This window comes from Dromiciops gliroides, chromosome 6 (assembly GCF_019393635.1).
Source record: "Dromiciops gliroides isolate mDroGli1 chromosome 6, mDroGli1.pri, whole genome shotgun sequence".
Lineage (NCBI taxonomy): Eukaryota > Metazoa > Chordata > Mammalia > Microbiotheria > Microbiotheriidae > Dromiciops > Dromiciops gliroides.
This window is the reverse complement of record NC_057866.1, coordinates 258993888-259014529: the sequence shown is the minus strand read 5'-3', so window position 1 is coordinate 259014529 and position 20642 is coordinate 258993888. Positions and strand designations below refer to the sequence as shown.

At 39.3% G+C, this 20642-nt stretch overlaps 1 protein-coding gene across 1 annotated transcript in view; it reads left to right on the top strand.

Moving 5' to 3' along the window:
* The first annotated feature begins 643 nt into the window (after positions 1-643).
* ART3 (ADP-ribosyltransferase 3 (inactive)) overlaps positions 644-20642 on the top strand; it is a 70132-nt gene continuing 50133 nt past the window's right edge. The window contains exon 1 of the mRNA XM_043973532.1: positions 644-790. The gene's annotated coding sequence lies outside the window, so the exon portion shown is untranslated. The remainder of the gene's footprint in view (positions 791-20642) is intronic.

Sequence of the window (20642 nt, the reverse complement as noted above, 5' to 3'; positions counted from 1 at the left end):
CCTAGTAAACTGTCATGGTGATTTAATTTATCCTGTATAGATTGTATAGATATACAGTCCATATTTTCATACCTTATACATATAAATTTCGCCTGGGAATGTTGCTGTATTCACCTTTCCCAACTGATATGTGTATATGTATAAATGTGTATGCAAATACAATGGTAATAAATATCAGCAAAAGCAGTTAAGCTTGTTCACATGATGATGAAGAAGAAAACATTTTAAGATGGATTTGATTTTTTTTTTTGAGGAATTTGTTGGAATACAATGCACATGTTTAAGATAGAACCAGAGATGTGAAAAACAACCAAGTTCTATATCTTAATTGAATCGACTCTCTTCTTGATTTCTGTAGGAGTGGGTTGTAAAAAAACATCTTCAACAACACGATGAATGTCACATCATTTTTCTCATAACAAAAGCAACTTTGTATGTGGCCCTCAGTTGACTGCTTAGAAATTGACTGCAATGGAAAACTGCCAGGTCAATCTGGATGCTCATGTTAATATTCTCGGTTTTGAATAATAGTGTGTATTGTTAAGGGACAAAAACCTAGGGGAGCCTGTTACAAGCTAGTTGGGAAACAACCCCTCAAAGAAGCTTGATTCACCCAGAAAAGTGAAAACATTAGAGTAGCACTTAAGTCCGACTCTGTTACCCAGAGAGGGAAGAAGGGCTGGAGGGATGTGAGCATAGGTGAGACTTTTATTTCAGGGCAAGTGGGAAAGAAAGTATCGGAAAGTACAGTATGTGGTGGAGGAGCAATGTCTGCAAGGGGAAAGCTGAGGTACACCTTCTAAATTTTAACTTTTTAATATGAAATTGTATTGATGCGATTGATGTGGTTTTTGTGAATGTTAGTGAAATGAACTTGTCTAAGAAAATATTTTAACATTTTATTACTTGAACTAGGGTCAAGTAAAATGGTTGGTTTAGATAGGATGTTAGAAATATGGAATTTAAGAATTATTCCAGAACCATTTTCCCCAGTGTTTTAAAGTCCATAAATATTTTAATTTACTATTAATAGTAATTATGGGAATGTTTTCATAATTTTTTAATTTAAAATGCTTTTCAAGATTCTATTGCCTCTTGAAGATTCAGTGCTGGTATCTATAAGTCTCCAAGGGAGAGGCTGATATATTTAAATATTGAGAAACCATACAATTACTCTCCTTTGGATTTGTAACTATATGACACATTTTTAGAGATTTGTATAATGTAAAGGTTGGGGTTTGGGGTTATAGAATGCTGTTCTTTTTATCCGGGACTCACAGGGGCTGGAGACTTGTACCATTAACTATTCTGTACTCACCTCTTGACATTTGCCCCAAGTTCATTCATGGGGAAGCTAAACCTCATATTGGGTGAAGATTCCCCATTCTCACATTCCTTGTGTCATGGGGAGAATGGGGTAGGGGGTTTGGGGTTGGGGTCCTTAGGAATTCCTCTTTAAAGAATTATACCCTCTTGCACACAAAAGCAGTTAGAATAAGATAGTAGTTTATTTTGGGGCTGAAGAAGGGAAGAGAAGGGAAAGGAAACCAAAAGAAATCCTTGGTCTTCTCATGGGGAGAGAGGCATGGCACAAAGCATGTGGCTCTGAGATACCTATCTCCTCGATCAGGAGACTGGCAGGTACTTTTATAGAGGACTGATGGGGGTGACCATCTGACTGTGGAAAATTCCTTTAGTGAGGGAGGACCATCCCCCACTGGTGGTGGCTGGAGGAGTTGAGTGAGGGGTGGCTGTAGATCTCCCAAACCATCTCTTAAGGACACAAAGGAAGCAGCCACACCTAATCTTATTGCCCCAGGGTTGAGGGAGACTAGAATGAAGGATGGTCCCTAAACTAGCTCAGTCGGAACTGGTTCTGCTTATCTCTCCTCTGGTTTAGTTTCTCAAGGAGAAAATTCTTTGATGTGCCCCAGAGAACTTCTGGGGTACTCTGGACCCATAACACTTGGTTCACTAATAAACTCTCCCTGAGTGGCTCCAGGGCAATTTGAGCTCTCATCTAGGGTTTCCTCAGGTCTTTTTTTTTTTTTTTTTTTTTTAGTGAGGCAATGGGGGTTAAGCGACTTGCCCAGGGTCACACAGCTAGTTAGTGTTAAGTGTCTGAGGTCGGATTTGAACTCAGGTACTCCTGAATCCAGGGCCAATGGTTTAACCACTGCGCCATCTAGCTGCCCCCCTCAGGTCTTTTTACATTCCATAGGTACCAGTGTAGCACACGAGTACTGCCCAACTTATTATTTACTCCTACTACAGGACTTATTGTCTCCTTTTCCAGTCATACATTTCCTGAATAATGTCTTTTCCAGTATTTTTGCACATTGGTCACTGTTGGAAATATGGTACAGTCTTTTTAGGCATACTATGCATCTCTTTTTATGCCCTTTTGGGTCACCCACAACTTTGATTCTTTGGAGACTTTCTTCTAAGACTAACAAACATACAGCATCACTAGAAGGATACTAGTGTTAAAAAGATAAGTTTTCACTTTGGGAGCAGTTTGAGAAAATTAAAAATACTGAGCAGTTTTCTAAATGCAACTCAGTCTTCCGTCTTCCTCTTACTCAATTTTAGGTCCATCACATTTATATACTTCAGTCCCTGATATAGTCTATGAGGAAGTAAAAACGAAAAGACACTATGATAGGCACTTGAAATACTAATAGAAAGACAACAAAGTATAAATAAAAATATAGTTACACAGGTGTTTGCTGTCAAATGAGGGAAATCCATACAGGAAAACCCAAATGGATGAAAAATGATTTTTGGCTTTTCCTGCATGGACTATTAGGCTGATCTCTTCTGAGTAATTGTATATCTCTTAAATAAAATGTTCACATCCTGATCCACATCAATCCACCACTGAGAAGATCATATGTGGTGGTTATGCTACCATTCATAATGAAAATAGATCAATAGAAATGCTGACAGAATGCTTTCATATTCCATCTATTTTTCCCACCTGTAAATTCACCTGTGAATATTATTGGAATGACATGGTTGAGTTAGGTCTTTTGTCAAGGCTTCTGTTTTTTTCCTCCATTGCTTTTCACTGTTTTATGAGGTGATAGGAATAAGATGGTTTCTAAACTATTTTAGTCTCGGGGCAGCTAGATGGCGCAGTGGATAGAGCACCGGCCCTGGAGTCAGGAGGACCTGAGTTCGGATCCGGCCTCAGACACTTAACACTTACTGGCTGTGTGACCCTGGGCAAGTCACTTAACCCCAATTGCCTCACCAAAAAACAAAACAAAAACAAACAAACAAACAAACTGTTTTAGTCTCCTCATTGTGGTGACAGCAGTGCATCAATTAAGCTTTTGTAGGAAATATTAACATTCAACGTCAGTATTTTTCTCTGTTTTCCACTTTCCATTTTTTCAACATTGAGGATTTATTTAAAAGTCATCTTGAAACCTTTGTAGTTATTATACACAGTACAATTTTATAATGTTTATACTTCTAATTCAACATTCATTTTAAGCTTTTCTCTAAATAATTAATTATCTTATGGTACATATCCAAGTAGTCCAAGTCTTTTTGATTTTAGCATCTCTCACATCCATTTTCCTCCTCTATATTCACACAGCCATCATCCTAATTCACTTCTCACCTGAACTATTATACCATAGTCTCCAAATTGATTTCCCTATGTAAAGGCTCTCCCTTCTCCAATCTGTCATTCCACACAGTTGCCTAAAGCAGAGACCTAACCAATATCATTCCTTCACCCCACGAACTATAGGGGCTTCCTGTTACCTGCAGGATCAAATACAAGTTCCTCTGTATGGCATTTTCAGCCCTTCACAACCTGGATCAGCAATTCTAGCTTTGTTACACATCACTCTCTGCAAACACTCTGATCCAGCTAAACTGGCCTTTATGCTTTTCCTCATACATGACACTCCGTTTCCTCTCTTCAGGCTTTTGTACTGGTTGTCCTCTATGCCTTTGAATATACACCCTCCTCCCCTCCACTTCTTATAATCCCTTGTTTCATTCACAGTTCACTTCAAGCTATAAGATACATTGACACTTAGGGACTAAAGTCAAAAAAGTGTGTTGGGAAATACAGTTCATGTTTAGGAAATGAAAGAGACCAAAGGCTTGTGGATCACTTGGGAAGAAGCCTGTGTATCATAAATGCTTTTTATTTCCCAAAAAAGAGTGAGAAGATCTAGGTAGTTAAAAACCAAAGTGACTGAAAGAATGGTGGTGCCCTTTACAGAAACAGGAAAGTTTGAAAGGTTTAGGGGAGGGAATAATGATTTCTCTTTTGGACTTGATGAGTATGAGATAGAACTCTTTTATTTGCCTTTACAAAGAGAACTTGAGAGCCAATTAGCTGCTATTTAACTTTTGTCTTCTGGTTTAATTATTACAAGAATATATATATGTATATATATATTCTTGTAATATATATGTATATACATATATATTCTTGTTATATATATATAAAATGTAAAGAATTAATTGTTAATGGGCCTTGCAAAATTATAATGATTGGAAGCCTAGTGGGGGCAGTCATGTGACTGTCAGAGTGGCCATCCCATTGGCTGGGGCTGTGTGGGGTTTTTCTGGGATTGGGGGAGGAGAAGTGGGCATTCTAGCGGGATGCTGGAAAGCGACAGGAGGTCTTCAGTGTATTCTCAGCTGATTCCTGGGAGGTGGTATTTTCTCAGGTTGTATAATTTCTCTTTCCCCATTTTATTTCCTTTCCCTTGAGCCTACTGATCCTGTTTGTGTTGGGTTTTTTTAAGTTTGTTCTTGTTAAAATAAATCCTTCTCTGTTTTGAGGGAGGCTGCCGGTTTCCTTCCTTGCCCCAATATTGTGGTGAGCCGCTTAGCTAACACTCCCCAATTAAAAATTGGTCCCCACAGTGTGTGTGTGTGTGTGTGTGTGTATAAACTTTATTTAATAAAAAGAGATTTATTAGGAGAGAAGAATATATGGCCAGGGGACAGATTACTACTGAAAGATGTAAGAGAACACCTGGTCTTTTGTATGTTTAGAAAACAAAGGGAGAGGAAACAAAGAAAGAGGAAATGCAAAAACTGGGAAGGGCAAGATGACTAGGAGGGGGTATATATGTATGTTTGTATATAGTTGAATATTAAAATATAGCTTTTGTATCTACTTGTCTCCCACAAACAGAATTCAATAAACAGATCAGAGAAATTATAATATCTCCTACAATTTTTCCCATACCTCTCCTTCTTACAAAATATAATAACAGATCAGAGAACATGGTTAAGAACCAGATCATAGAATTTAATATCTCCTACGAGACAAAACCAGATCAGAGACAGACAGAAAAAACCATAATATCAATTTAATATTTTGTCCCAAGAAGAAAGACATAACACATGATCATGTGTGGAGTCCTCCCTCCTAAGAGCAAAGCTCAAAGCTCCCTTCTTTCTAAGGGTTTTTAAAGTTTACTGGTTACAGGGTGATGTCAGTTTTATTAGCACGATACAAATTAACCTAAAGCAAATGCTATAACAGGCAGCTTAAAGACACAGAGTTTACCAAGGACAAGGATGTCTAGATATTTGCTCTATTTACTCTTTGGGGAAAAGAAGATAGTGAATGGGGACTAATTAGTTGAAGTTAAGGGGCATTCTGATTTGTTTACTCTCTTGGGGAGAGAAATTAGTAAATAGGGACTTATCCGCTAGCTATCTGGGTTCAGCCTGAAGTTTTAGCCAAAGGACATTTTCCAGGGTCTCATAAAATCCGTTTGGATAATAAGGTACCTCCATCAAATCCAGGTTATCCATATATTCATATTAAATATATATATATATATATACACATATACATATACACACATACACACACGCACACACATATAGTAGTTTAGTTCTTGGGATCATTTCAATATGTTGATCATTAGATAAGGACTCACATTTAGGAATTTAAGTTAATGTTTTAGATGGTCTAATATTTATTTATGTATTGTTTATCTGTGTATGTAGTATTGCGATACCTTCACCATGAGTAAGAAGTTATTCCATATTTACAAGCCTAGGTACAGAAAAGACAATTGTGATACAGAGAAGTGTTTCTTAGGGGAAGGTGGGTTTCAAAATAGGAGCCATTTTCCAGTGGTACAGAAAATATATAGTATATTGCTGGTTTCACAAATAGCCACTGGCCTTGGGGACAGTTAATTGTGTTTCATAGGAGGGAATATGGTTGGAAGGTATCCTTTTAGGACTTAGAGCCATTTAAATTTTTTTATTTGTGTCATGGGTTTCCATGGGCAAAGAATACATCATGACCAGCTACTGCTGGCTAGTTGGTATTTGTGTCGATTAGAAGAACCAGTATACCTACCTTTCAGCTAGTGGACAGAGCACCATACCTGGAGTCAGCAAGACCTGAATTCAGATCCTTAGACATTTTCTAGCTACATGACCCTGGGCAAGTTACTTAGCCTCTATTTGCTTCAGTTTCTTGAACTGTAAAATGGGGATAATCATAGCACTTATTTTTTAGGATTGTTTTAAAGATCAAGTGAGATGATATTCGTAAAAGTGTTTAGCACATGGTAGATGCTACATAAATGCTTGTTCTTGTTCCTTCTTTTCCTTATCTTTCCCTTCCCTTTTGGCTGAATTAAAAGGTCTGAAGCTGTCTGAGGGCACTGACCTCAGAAGCTGGAGCTCTTAGCTCTCTCCATTCTCCACAGGGGCAGCTTTAGGCTTAGGCTGTGCCTAGATTCCTTCAGGCCTGGTTCACTCTACTTTGGGCAAGTTTTAAAATCTAGATCAGTAACATTTTTCTGTCTAGTTGCAAGTCTCTTTATTTTTGCCAGGGAATGTTCATCAACCTTCATTTCATCTAATCTGTCTCTCTTGGGACCTCATCACACTACTGTTTCCTCTTTCAGTTGTTCAGCCTCATAGGAAACATACCATATCAGCTTTACACTCAACAAACACATAAGTTGGGAGAAACCAATTTCTTTAAAAGCAAATGGTAACCAAACAAAAGAAAAAGAAAAAAGGAAAGAGACTCATGAAGCTCAAGTATTGAGAATACATGTTAGCGTGGATAAAGCACAGGCCCTGGATTCAGGAGGACCAGAGTTCAAATCCAGCCTCAGACACTTGACACTTACTAGCTGTGTGACCCTGGGCAAATCACTTCACCCTCATTGCCCTGCAAAGAGAGAGAGACAGACAGAGACAGAGACAGAGACAGAGACAGAGACAGAGACAGAGACAGACACTTGGGATTGTGTGAGTGAATAGACATCACCAGTTTTATTCTTGGCAATAGGGATGGCCACAACCACTTGACACCTGTTCCATAGTTAAGCCTTTTCCTTTCATCTCACCTTTCTCTCTCCTGCCAGTTTGGAGTGTGTGTGGGGATGGGAAATGGCTCTTCTTTCTCTGTTTTTTTGCTTGAAGTCTCTCTGATATCATCATGTCTCCCTTTTAGTCAGTCTCTCCTTGTTTCCCTTCCTTCAGAATGGAGAATGGCTAAGTGCTCTTGGGTTGAGTAGATAGACCTTGGACAGTGGTCTCTAATGTCTTCCTGAAGCAAGTGGAAAAGCAGTGATTATAAAAAGTAGACAATCTGAAGGGGAGATGTAGGTGTTTTTGTGATTTAAGAGAAATTGTTAATGTTTGGATTACCTGTCCAGTTGAGACTTTGGCTGCATCGCATATGTGATGGAGACTGAATTTCAGGTTCGTACGTAGTAGTGATCAGGAAAGTTTTTTTGTTTGTTTTTGACGCCATATAGAAGTGAAAGCATGTATTAAGAGCTGTCAACTCGTTAAGTTTCATAATTCAAGAAATTAATCACTACAGCTACATCTCTTCAGTGAAAGTAATTTCTGCCTTTCCTTTCCTCCTATGTGGTTAGCACATTCCTGGTTGTAAGAAATAAAAAGAAAATGGGAATTTCCCAATATATATACATAGAGAAGTCTAGTACACATAACGAATACATTAGTCATAACTAAAAAAAAGGCATTTGACTTCTGCTTTTCCCACCATGAGTCTGGAGCACTTTTCTTCATGAATTTTGATAAAAATTTGAAATAGCAGAAGTTTCCTATTGTTATGTCATAGTTTGGAAAGTGTTTCAGTAGAGGTGTTCACCTTTTGATTAAGTAGAAAAAATTCAATTTTCTCTCTGCCTTTCCTCCTGTCTCTCCTCTGTGTACCTTTCTCTTTTCTTTTCCAAGTGCTTGTTGACGTTGTCAGTCATTGACCTTATATGATGAGTTGCATGGAATCTACTGTTTGGAATTTTAACCATACTAGAGCTTTAAAAAATATTGAAAATTAAAACAATCATCTCCTTGCTGTACAGGAGTGAACTGAAAACATACTAAGCTTAAAGGTAAATAAAGCAGCTCTGCTTGTGGTATTAATCTGAGAAATAATGCTGTATATTCTCAGTGGGAGCAGAATGGAAAAGATGAGCAACTGTGGAATTTTTCTTGAGATAGATCTTTAGGGTAGAATTTTGTTGTGTTTTAAATGATTTGCATTTACTGGATGTCAGTCATATCTAGATTCAGATATACAATTCAAAAACAAACTCAAAGGTTAGTTAGTGCCAAGGCAAATATAAACAAGTTTTGGATTATTCAATCTTTGCATTATCACAAGGTCACAGATTAGATCCAGAAGGTCGCTCAGATGCCATCTATTCCAACTCCTTCATTTTACAGATGAGGAAATTGAGTCCTGTGGAGCATACATGACTTGCCCAAGGTCACACAGGAAGTGATGTGATATCACAAGAAAAAGTCTAATGGAGACGGATCTACTGACTGAGGTAGCCAAGCAAAAGGACTTCCTCTGTTGATCCAGAAACTGTAAAAGTGCATCATTATAGGAAGCCCCATATTATTAAAAATTTTTAAATGGTTATTTAAAATACACAAAATTATATAAATAAATGAAATTTAGATAAATTCCACATGCCTCTTGCTTGACTAGTTCACTTTTTTCTAGTCATATATCTCTATAATGGTGTCCTTCATGACACTTTTTTTCCAATTTCTTTTTTCCAAATCTAGATCACGAACTTGCAGATCTCAGACAAGGGGAGAAGGGGTGGTGATGAGACTTTGTCTGGATCAGGCCACATTGGGAGCACATGAAAAGTTTGCAAATCACTATCTTGAGCTGTCCTTGAAATCTTGGAAATCAATAAGACCAAATCAGATATTCCCTGAAGAAGTGCATAGAGCCTGACCCTAACATAAGGTCCGAAGTCAGGAAGTAGGCTAGAAGAATGCTTAAACAAAAACAAACAAGAAGCCTATCATGGGGGCAGCTAAGTGGCACAGTGTATAAAGCACCGGCCCTGGATTCAGGAGGACCTGAGTTCAAATCCGGCCTCAGATACTTGATACTTACTAGCTGTGTGACTCTGGGCAAATCACTTAACCCTCATTGGCCCACCCAAAAAATAAAGAATCCTATCATGAAAGGCAGTTCTAGTAACAGGGATGCTTAAAGTACAAGTCCAGAAGAAGAGAATGACTCCAAAACATCTACAAATATAGCCTCAAGTCAAAATACAACTTGGACACAAAATCAGCTGGAATTCTTAGAGATGGAACAAGGGTTAAAAAAAAAGATTCAAAAATATTTTTACAAATGAAATGAAAGAACTAGAGGGAAAACATGGAAAAGAAGAGCTATGGAAGAAGGAATTGGAAAGGGAAGTGACAGGTTGGCAGAAGAGGTACGGAAATTTAGTTTAAGCAGCAAACTCCCAGAAAACTAGAATAGACTTAAATAGAAGTCAGTGACTTCTATTGATAAGGTAGGGAGAGTGATTTGAGTTTTCACTGGATAATCAGTCAAGAGAGCCCCGTGCCAATGTGGAGTCCCCAAACTGAGTGGATTAAATGACTGGGGGCAGGGCATAGTTTAAGAGAAATTTTGGTGAGTCTAGACTAGGCTGGGGGCGGGGGAGGGAGGAGGAGGAGGAGGAGGAGAAACTGGAAGGTACTTTATAACAAACACAACTAACCTGGAAAATAAATTAACAATCATTGGATTACTTGAAAACCAATATCCTTCCCCGACCCCCATCCTCTGTGGGGGTGGGGGTGAGGGTGGGGGAGCAGGAGTTTATGCATAATACCTTAAGAAATGTTAGAAGAAAAAAATGGAAACAGGAAATAGCTACAGGTTTCTGAAAGAGACTCCCAATAAATTCACTCTCATTTGAACTGGTTAAAGGAGGGAAGGATACACAGTTCAGTACTGAAATCCTATGCACTTAATAGGGAAATAGGAGGGGAAGAAACGAAGACAAAACTAGAGGGAGGGATTAGTCCTAAACAAAAGAAACTCTTCACTAAGGATGTACAGAAACATTTATAGCAGCTCTTTCTGAGGTGGCAAAGAATTGGAAACTGAGGGAGAATACTTCCATTGGGTAATGGCTGAGCAAGTTATAGTATATACATGTTATGGGACATTTGCTGCTGTTCAGTCACGTCTGACTATGGGGTTTCCTTGACAGATATTAGAGTGATTTGCTATTTACTTCTCTAGTGGATTAAGGTAAACAGTGTTAAATGACTTGCCCAGGATCACTCAGCTAGTAAATATCTGAGGGTGGATTTGAACTCAGGTCTTCCTGCCTCCAGTCTCAGTGCTCTGTCCCCTGAGCTACCTGGCTGCCTGATGTAATATTAGGGTGCTGTTAAAAAATAAAAAACAAAAACAAAAAAAAAACAGGCTGCACCACACAGATCCAGCCCCAGGTAGGCCACGCTAGAGGCAGTGGTGACTACTTCAGGAACTCGGCTCACGGACTGTTGAGGGATCGAGTGGTTGGCCAGGGGGAGATAGCAGAGGTCTCTGCTGGCACTGAGGCCGGACTCTGTTGCTTTGCCCAAGCTAGGATCCAGGTCACAGTTTTGAGTGGTGGCGACCCAGGTAGGGGAGGGGTGCAGGCATGCCTGAGCTTGTAACCCCAGTGAACCAGATTTCTGTTCCTGGGTTGAAGAGCAAGCAGGCCTGAGGAAACTTATAGGCCAGAGTATAGGCCAGGGAAGTGCAGAACATGCCTCTCCTCAAATCATACCACACTTGGACCTCCTGAAGCTTGGGACAGTGCATCCTGGAAGCAGTGCCCCACTTTAAGAAGGACATAAAAGTCAAGCAATAGGCTAGGAAAATGGACAAACAGAAAAAAAAAAAATGTGGACCATAAAAAGTTTCTTTGGTGACAAGGAAGATCAAAATACATTTTGAGAATAAGATAACAAAGTCAAAGTTCCTACATCCAAAGCTTCCAAGAAAAATATGAATGTGGTCTCAGGCCACAGAAGTGCTCAAAAAGGACTTTGAAGATAAAGAGAAGTAGAGTTAAAAATGGAACGAGAAATGAGGGTGATGCAGGAAAGTCATGGGAAAAAAGTCAACAGCTTGAAAAGCCAAGTGGAAAAGGAGATACAAAAGCTCTCTGAAGAAAATAATTGCTTAAGAATTCGGATTAAGCAAATGGAAGCTAATGACTTTATGAGAAATAAAGACACAATAAAGCAAATCCAAATGAATGAAAAAATGAGGACAATATGATATATCTCCTTGGAAAAATAGCTGACCAAAAAACAAGAAAAAAAGAAGAGAAAAAAAACCAAAACAATGAAAGGGATATTTTCTTTCAAATCACATAGACTCAAACATGTGATTTGCTTTTGGGACCACTGTACCAATGACTTTTTGAGGTCTATTTAAAAAAATTATTTATTTAGTATTTTATTTTTCCCAATTGCATATAAAAACAATTTCCAACATTAGTTCTTGAAATTTTGAATTACAAATTCTTTCCCTTCCTCCCCACTACCCCTCACTGAGAAGGCAAGTAGTTTGATGTAGGTTATACATGTGTAGTCATGCAAAACATATTTCCACATTAGTCATGTCACAAAAGAAGGCATAGGCCAACCCTCCCGTTCCCCAAATAAAAAAAGTTTTAAGACATAGGCTTCAATCTGTATTCAGACTGCATCAATTCTTTCTCTGGGGATGGATAGCATTTTTCATTATAAATTCTTCAGAGTTGTCTTGGATCATTGTATTGCTTAGAATAGCTAAGTCATTCACAATCGACCATCTTAAAATATTGCTGTTAATGTGTTCAACAATCTCCTGGTTCTATTCACTTCACTTTGCATCTGCTCATTGTAAGGGCCTAAAATTCTAGCTGTGATGCCTTAAATTAGAAGCTTTAGCAAAAATTTAGACTTTAAAGTATTTATTAAAGTGCATCAGAAGTTGATGAGGAGAGAGAAAGAGGTAAAAGGCAAACTTCCTCTAACTATCTAATAGACCCCAGCATCCAACCCGCCAAGCCGAGGTCAGGAACCCCAAAAAGACCACTCCTCAGGAGCTTCTCCCAGAATCCCCCTTGTGAAAACAGAAGCAGAGCCGTACACACACACACACACACACACACACACACACACACACACACACCCCTCCAAGCTAATTGCTCTGATTGGGTGGTTCTATAAATGTAACTTCTGGACGCTGGGCAACTTCCAGATGCTGGGTAACTTCTGGATGTTATAGTCACATGGTTTCCAAGTCACATGCTTTCTCCTCATGGCGGAGCTTCCCTGAAATATCTCTCCCAGCAGGGGGTGTCATTCCAATTCTCACATCATATAAATCTTCTCAGGTTTTTCTAAGAGCATCTTGCTCATCATTTCTTATAGCACAGTAGTATTTCATCACAATCATATACCACAACTTGTTCAGCCATTCCCCAATGATGGGCAATCCCCTCAATTTCCAATTCTTTGCCACCAGAAAAGAGCTGCTATAAATATTTTTGTACCTGTAGGTCCTTTTCCCTTGTGTTTTTTATCTCTTTTGGGATACAGACCTAGTAGTGGCATTGCTAGGTCAAAGAGTATGCATGGAATTTATAAGTCTTTGAGCATAATTCCAAATTGCTTTACAGAAGGGTTTAATCACTTCACAACTTTGAGGTCTATTTTATCACCATAGTTCTCTGTAGAATACATTTTACTGTGCAAAATGACTAGCCTACTTAGCAAACAACTGATACCATCTATGTTCTAGAATTTTTTTCTATTTTTATTAATATACTGTTTTTCTTAGGAAGAATGGATTTTAAAAGTTCTCTTTATGTCCTTAAGAGATTTCACCCTCACTTTTTCAGCATTGTGTAAAAACTAACATGAAAAATTTAGAAATGGAAATCGGAGTAAGAATTAACAGCAGAGGGGCAGTTAGTTAGGTGGCACAGTGGATAGAGCACCGGCCCTGGATTCAGGAGGACCTCAGTTCAAATCTGGCCTCAGACCCATGATACTTACTAGCTGTGTGACCCTGGGCAAATCACTTAACCCCAATTTCCCCGAAAAAAAAGAATTAACAGCAGAACACTGAAGAACAGTCCTGTGATAAAATTCTTAACGAAAAGCTATTGACAATAACCATAAGTAATATAGCTACTAGACAGGTCATTAAGAACCTTCCTCATTTGTGAAAAGGATTTCCCCCCTTAGCTTATTAGTTCCTCTTTGTAAGTGAACTAACATTTTCCTTTTGCAGATGAGAACAAGAAAAGTTTAAAATAAAAAATTTTGAAACAGCTTGCCAGTACTTTTTCTCCAAGTCAGAATGAACCCCTGTTTGTCCCAAAATGCTAGTTGTGGAAGTATGCTTATCTTAGGTAAATTTCCAGCAATAAGAAAACAGTTAGGAATGAAACACAAGCTAGCAGCACTGGTCCTGACCAGGGAATCAATTTTCCCATTCTTGGTGTTATATGGGATGATACAGGATTTAGAGCCAAAGGGGAACTTAAAAACAGGAGGTCAGCAAGATAATGTATGTGTCCACTTGACACTTACTAGCTGTGTGACCCTTGACAAGTCACATAACCCTCATTGCCCCACAAAACAAAACAAAACCCAAGAAACCCCCAAACAAAAGCACACATGATACCCTAACCTGTAACTCCATTTTCATTCTCCTGGGATGTTGATCCTTGAAATATTAAAAGATGGATCACTTAGTGGATCTGTTAAATAGGCATTCCTTCATCTCAGCTCTGCACTTCCTGAAAAACTCTTTCAAGGTCCATATCTTTTGGAAAGTTAGACCAGGACCTGGGCTCAGCCTCTCAGTGGTCATATTCTTTGTGAAGGGCGTCATTGCGGAAAACTACTCCTACTGATAGTTCTATTTTAGGGATCCAGAAACTCCCAAACTTTCAGATTCATGAAGTTACCTCCAAGGCCAGAAATATCTATTGAAGGATCACTATTCAATAACTTACTTATGCTCAGAGAAAGAAACATAAGGTAGAAAAGGCAGTCAGACAGGGACATGAGTGTAGGTGACATGTAAGAATTGTGATATTCAAATTCTTTATTGTGTGGTCACTTTAAATTAGAAGCTTTAGCACCAGTCTTTGGGCATTAAACATTTATTAAAGCATACAGGTATTAACATGGAGTTCAGAAAGTTAAGAAAAGTCCTATCTTGAATAGAGTTCCAGCCTGGTTGGGTTCTTCCTGATGTCCTCCTCCACGAGCCTGCTTTAATCAGGAACTCTCCAGCAAGCTGATTGTGGAAGCATTTTATAGGTCTGGAGCAGACACATATACACATTGCTTCAAGCTGATTGGTTGGCTTCATCCAAATCCATTGGTTTTGAAGGTGTTGTCAAGTTGAGTTCACAGTCTAGCTTCTGAGAACAATATCTTCTTAAGGGATAGCCAGGGTGATTACAATCCAATTAACTAATTAACAATTAATTAATCCAATTAAGTAGGCTAATTAGCAGCCAATCACTCTCACTTGATTCAATCATTCTACATTAATCTCCAGGTGGGTCTTTGAGTATCTGTGAAATCCCATTACTTCATCACAGAATTTACAATAAATACTGGAGATGGGGGGGAGGGGGAGAGAGCCCCTCCCCTCATCATGAGAGATTCCAAACAGAGAAGACTGAGGAAGGGAATGCTATGGAGGCTTAAGGAAAGAAATGGTTTAGAACAAAGCTTCTTAAACTTTGGGTTGAGACCCCATATGGGGTTGCATAACTGAATGTGAGGGTCATGAAAAATTTGGCAGTAAATGTTAGATTTGTATATTTTATATACCTATATACCACTGGGGGACACATAAAAATTTTTTGGGCAAAAAGGGGTCATTAGTAGAAAAAACCTAAGAAGCCCGGGTTTAGAATACCTGATGTATTGAGTGGAATAGAAAATTAATTAGGGCTGAGTAGAAAGACTGCCTTGGTGCACTGAAAATTCATTTGAAATTAGGTAACATGAATTTGTAGTGTACCTGCTCAACACAGTTGCATGACTTCTTCTGGCTCCAGTCAGCAGCATATGAGTAGGAGCAAAGGAATAGGATGGTGAGACTAATCCAGGACTGGAGTTTAACAAGGCATGAATAGTCCTGATAGGACAAGCAAATGAGATTGTAGAAGAGAGCTCTGCTAGTGTAGCTAGCTAGTTAAACTGGTTCACTAAAGGAGTCAGGAATGGAAAGAGTAGAGAGTATAAGGTCAATGGCCTGGGAAGGTGCTAAGGGTGGAGGGATTGGAGGTCACAGTGAGGACAAAGGAGATTCAGGAGAGGTAAGGGATAGAGACAGATGGAGTGATAGAAGACTACAATTGGATAAAGGAATTTCAGAGTTGTTTAACATGGAAGGGAAACATTTGGAGTGATGGCAAGATCAAAGGTGTAACTGTCCCTGTATGTAGCAGAGATCAGGGAGGGAAAGTAGGTTCAGGAACAAGGGAAGTCAGGGTACTTGAGGGAACAACAACTTGATTGACTGAATGAAGGAAAAAGCATTTATTAAGCCCATAGTATTTGGAGGATACAAAAAGGAAAAACAAGACCATACCTGCTCCCCTGGCCCTCACACCCTGTTGGAGAGATCACCATATGAAGTGAGCCTGCAAGGTAATTTTAACCACTAGATGGCTTTTGCAGCCAAAGGATACAGAGCCTGGCAGGATACATGTGTCTCTGTCCAGTTTCTCATCTTGCTTGGAGATTACCAGTTTGTTTGCCTGTGCTAGCCCAACTTTTCTGTGGCCCTCCCTTGCCCCTGACTTCTGGTTTACTTTTTTTTTTTTTTTTTTTGCTGGGCTATGGGGGTTAAGCGACTTGCCCAGGGTCACACAGCTAGTAAATGTCAAGTGTCTGAGGTCAGATTTGAACTCAGGTCCTCCTGAATCCAGGGCCGGTGCTTTATCCACTGCACCACCTAGCTGCCCTCTGGTTTACTTTTTATACAGTTCTGGGATGGAAGAAAGTCATTGCTGTTTCTCATTAAATTTGTTGGTTATTATTTGGTCCTGGGCTGGTTTTAGGTTTTTTCATTCCTTTGGTTTAAAATTTAATTTTTTATCCTGAAGGGAGGGGGGGGGGGAGAGAAAAAGAGACAGAGACAGACAAAGAGAAGAGAAGAGGAAAGGAGAGGAGAGAGAATTTCCAACTACGAAGTTCCTTTCATACACATTTTAGGGCAGTGTTTATAAGCTAAATGTTATTTATGGATCATTATGTGAAAAACTAAAAAGAAAGATGGGTATTCAGAAAATACAGGTAAGGTTATATGAAAAAAGAAGAGTATACTTGTTGAAAAAATGTATATTATTATAGAAGATGGATAAGAGAGTTATCTTAGTATAATTTGTTTGGTTAAATCAAGTGAGGACCATCAGGCCAGATAAGGAAGAGACCTTTCTCAGAACTCTAGAATTCTCCACCTTCAGCAGCTAAGTCTTTTTGTACCGATAAAAGGAGAAAAGGGGACACTGAAAGACAAGAGCTACTGCAGCTGGTCTTCCAGTTCACTAGGAGTCATTTACAACAAAATGACTGATCAAAACAAGATGGAGTCAGCATGCCTTGAAGCAGGGCTCTTTCTAAGGAGATGAGTGTTGATGTGTTACAAACATGTCAGGGAAGTTCATGGTGCTATAACGGGGGCTCAGTAAGGGCTCTTAAGACAAGGACAATGTGGAGGTTCCCTGGAAGCTGTCCTGGAAGCCTCAGGACACTTGCAAAAGCCAATCTCTGGGAGCCCTGGGGGGGAGGGGGTAATTCCGTCTACTTCTGCCTAAATACCAAACCCAGGGTTCTTTATACCGTATCATGGTCCCTGTCCTCATGGAGTTCATTGTGTAAGAAGGATGTGGCATATGTAGCTACAATATGGGACAAGTGCGTAAGAGAGGTATAGAGTGCTTTATGAAGTCTGTAGAGATTTGGTAGTGCATGGTAGCAGGGAAACACAAGAGTAATAAATGGGCTAATTTGATGAGCAGAGGGGTTCATGTGCAAAAGTAGTGAGAAGTCTGGAGAGGTTGGTAAGGGTTATGCTGGATTCTTCAGTGGTGAGTTTTAAATGCAAAACTAAGGACTTTATTATGAAGCTGGTGATGGGCCTTTGAAGATTTTTGGATAAGGGAGTTCCTCTTTTATTTAAAAATTTATTTCTATTTATTTAGTCTTTTATTTTCTCCCAATTACATGTTGTAAAAACAATTTTTAACATCCATTTTAAGACTCTGAATTCCAAATTCCCTCCCTTTCTCCCCCTCCCCTTGAAAAGTCAAGCAATTCCATATAGGTTATACATGTGTAGTCATGCACAATATTTCCATATTAGTCATGAAACAAAGACAAAAACCTGAAAAAAAATTTTTTTAATTATTCTTCAATCTGTATTCAGACATCATTAGTTCTTTCTCTGGGGATGGAGAGCATTTTTCACTATAAGTTATTCAGAGTTGTCTTGGATCATTGTATTGCTGAGAAGAGCTAAGTCATTCACAATTGATCATCTTGAAATATTGCTGTAACATTGTACACAGTACATTTCACTTTGCATCTGCTCATGTAAGTCTTTCCAGGTTTTTCTGAGGGCATCCTGCTCATCATTTCTTACAGCACAATAGACATCATAATCGCATACCACAGTTTGTTTAGCCATTCCCCAATTAATGGGCATGCCCTCAATTTCCAATCTTTGCCACAGAAAAGAGCTGCTATAAATATTTTTGTACCTGTAGGTCCTTTTCCTTTTTGTTTTTTCTCTTTTGGGATACCAATCTAGTAGAGTTATTGCTAGGTCAAAGAGTATGCATGATTTTATAGCCCTCTGAGCATAGTTCCAAATTGCTCTGTAGAAAGATTGAATCAGTTCATAATTCTACCAGTGCATTAATATCTCATTTTTCCCACATACCCTACAATATTTGTCATTTTTCTCCTCTGGCATATGGGCCAATCTAATAGGTATGAGGTAGTACCCAAGAATTGTTTTGATTTGCATCTCTTCAGTTAATAATGAGAGCATTTTTTTTTCCATATGGCTCTAGGTAGCTTTGATGATTTCATCTGAAAACTGTTCATATCTTTTGATTGTTTGTCAATTGGTAATGGCTCTTATTTTTATAAATTTGACTCAGTTCTCTATATGTTTGAGAAATGAGGTCTTTATCAGAGAAACTTGCTTCAAAAATGTTTTTCATAAGTAACTGTATTTCCCTCTAGCCTATTCCCTGCCCCTCCCCCCACTTATTCTATTTTCTCTCTCTTTTCATCTTGTCCCTCCTCAAAAAGTGTTTTGCTTCTGACTCTCCCCTCCCCCAATCTGGCCTGCCTTCTATCACCTATCCCACCCCCTCTTATTCACTTCCCCATCTGTTTTCCTGCAGGTTAAGATAGATTTCTATACACAATTGAGTGTTTATGTTATTCCCTCTTTGAGTCAATTCTGATGAAAGTAAGGTTCACTCACTCCCCCTCACCTCCCCCATTTTCCCCATCTTCCCCTTGCTGTATAAACTTTTTCTTCCTTCTTTTATGTGAGATAATTTACCCCATTCCACCTTTCCCTTTCCCCCATTGCATATGTTTTCACCCCTTAATCTTTTTTTTTTAAGATATCATCCCTTCATATTCAAGGAGTGTGACTTAAAAAAAAAAAAACAACCTGCCTTTTCAACCACCATTCCCACCATTGACAGTCATCAAACATTTATTAAGTGCTTACTGTGCTCTAGGGGATACAAAAAGAAGGTTCCTGCCCACAAGTTGTTAGGCATCTAATGAGGAAGACAACAAGCAAACAAATACATATAAACAATTGTTATGGAGGAAAATGGGGTACGGGTTTGGTTAGGGGTAGGGGTTCTTAATTACAGGAAGGCAACCAAGGAGGCCAGTAGTTGAAGCCTTGGAAGGAGAGCATTTCAGGTGTGGGAGACAACTGGAGAAAATGCTGGGAACTAAGAGATGGCTTGTCTTGTTCATGGAACAGTCAGGAGGCCAGTGTCACTAGATGCCAGGGAGTAAGGGGCCACATTATGAAGGGAGGATTTAATATTTGATCCTAGAGGCCATGGTGAAGCATTGCAATTTATCCAGTAGGGGTTGACATGTCAGGCCCGCACTTTAGGAAAATCATTTGTGTCTGAATGGAAGATGAAGAGGAGTGGGGAGAGATTTGAGGCAGGAAAACCCACTAGTAGGCTAGTACTAATAATGCAGGTATGAGGCACTAAGGGCCTGGATCAGAGTGGTGGCAGTGTCAGAGAGGGGTATATTAGAGAGAGATCGCACAGGTGAAATTGGCTATGGTAAGGTGAGAGATAAAGAGGAGTTGAGAATGATAGCCTGGGTTCTGAGCCTGAGTCACTGGGAGGATGGCTTTGCTCTGTACAGTAATCAAGAAGTTAGTGTCAAGGGGGAAAATCGTGGTGGAGGTGCTTAGGTGTTCCTCAGTAAAGAACTATGCTCTTTCACACAGTCCAATTAGAATTAAAATGGACCTTTATTGGGTGCTAGAGAGAGTGACCAAGAGGGAAGTCAAAGATTTAGCCTCGAGGAGAAGAGATGGATTAGAAACGTTTTCCTCTCAGGACAGAAGGAATGCCAAAGCTTTTATTGAGGATAGATGGGGTGACCACTTGAAAATTGAAAGTTCCTTTTGGGGGTGGGGTGGGGAAAGATTCCTCAGAGTCAAAGAGATTATTTTTTTAGGAATGCTGGTCCAAGGGCAGCTAAGTGGCACAGTGGATAAAGCACCAGCCCTGGATTCAGGAAGACCTGAGTTCAAATCCAGCCTCAGACACTTGACACTTACTACGCGTGTGACCCTGGGCAAGTCACTCAACCCTCATTGCCCAGCAAAAAAAAAAAGGAATGTTGGTCCTAATCTCTAGAGTTATCTTCTGGTGGGAAACTCCTGGTTGCTATAGAATTTTATCTCCCCTTACTTCTTAGGTGTGTCCATCCTGATATCTACTTGGCCAAGCTATACTTTAATAGTTCCTTAATTCCTCCATATGTCGGTCCTGTTATCTGGTCACCTTTGGTTTTGCTTCTCAAATTAGAAACTTCTGAGTTATCCCAATGTCCTAATTTATCCTAATATCCTACTTTAGCCGTATGTCATTAGGAAGAGGAGGGAGTTTAGAGGGAAAGATAATGAATTCAGTTTTGGTCATGTTGAGTTTAAGATGTCTGAAAGGCAGTTGGAGATGTGTGACATTGGAGGTCAACAGAGTGATTGGGGAAGGATAAGTAGATTTGTG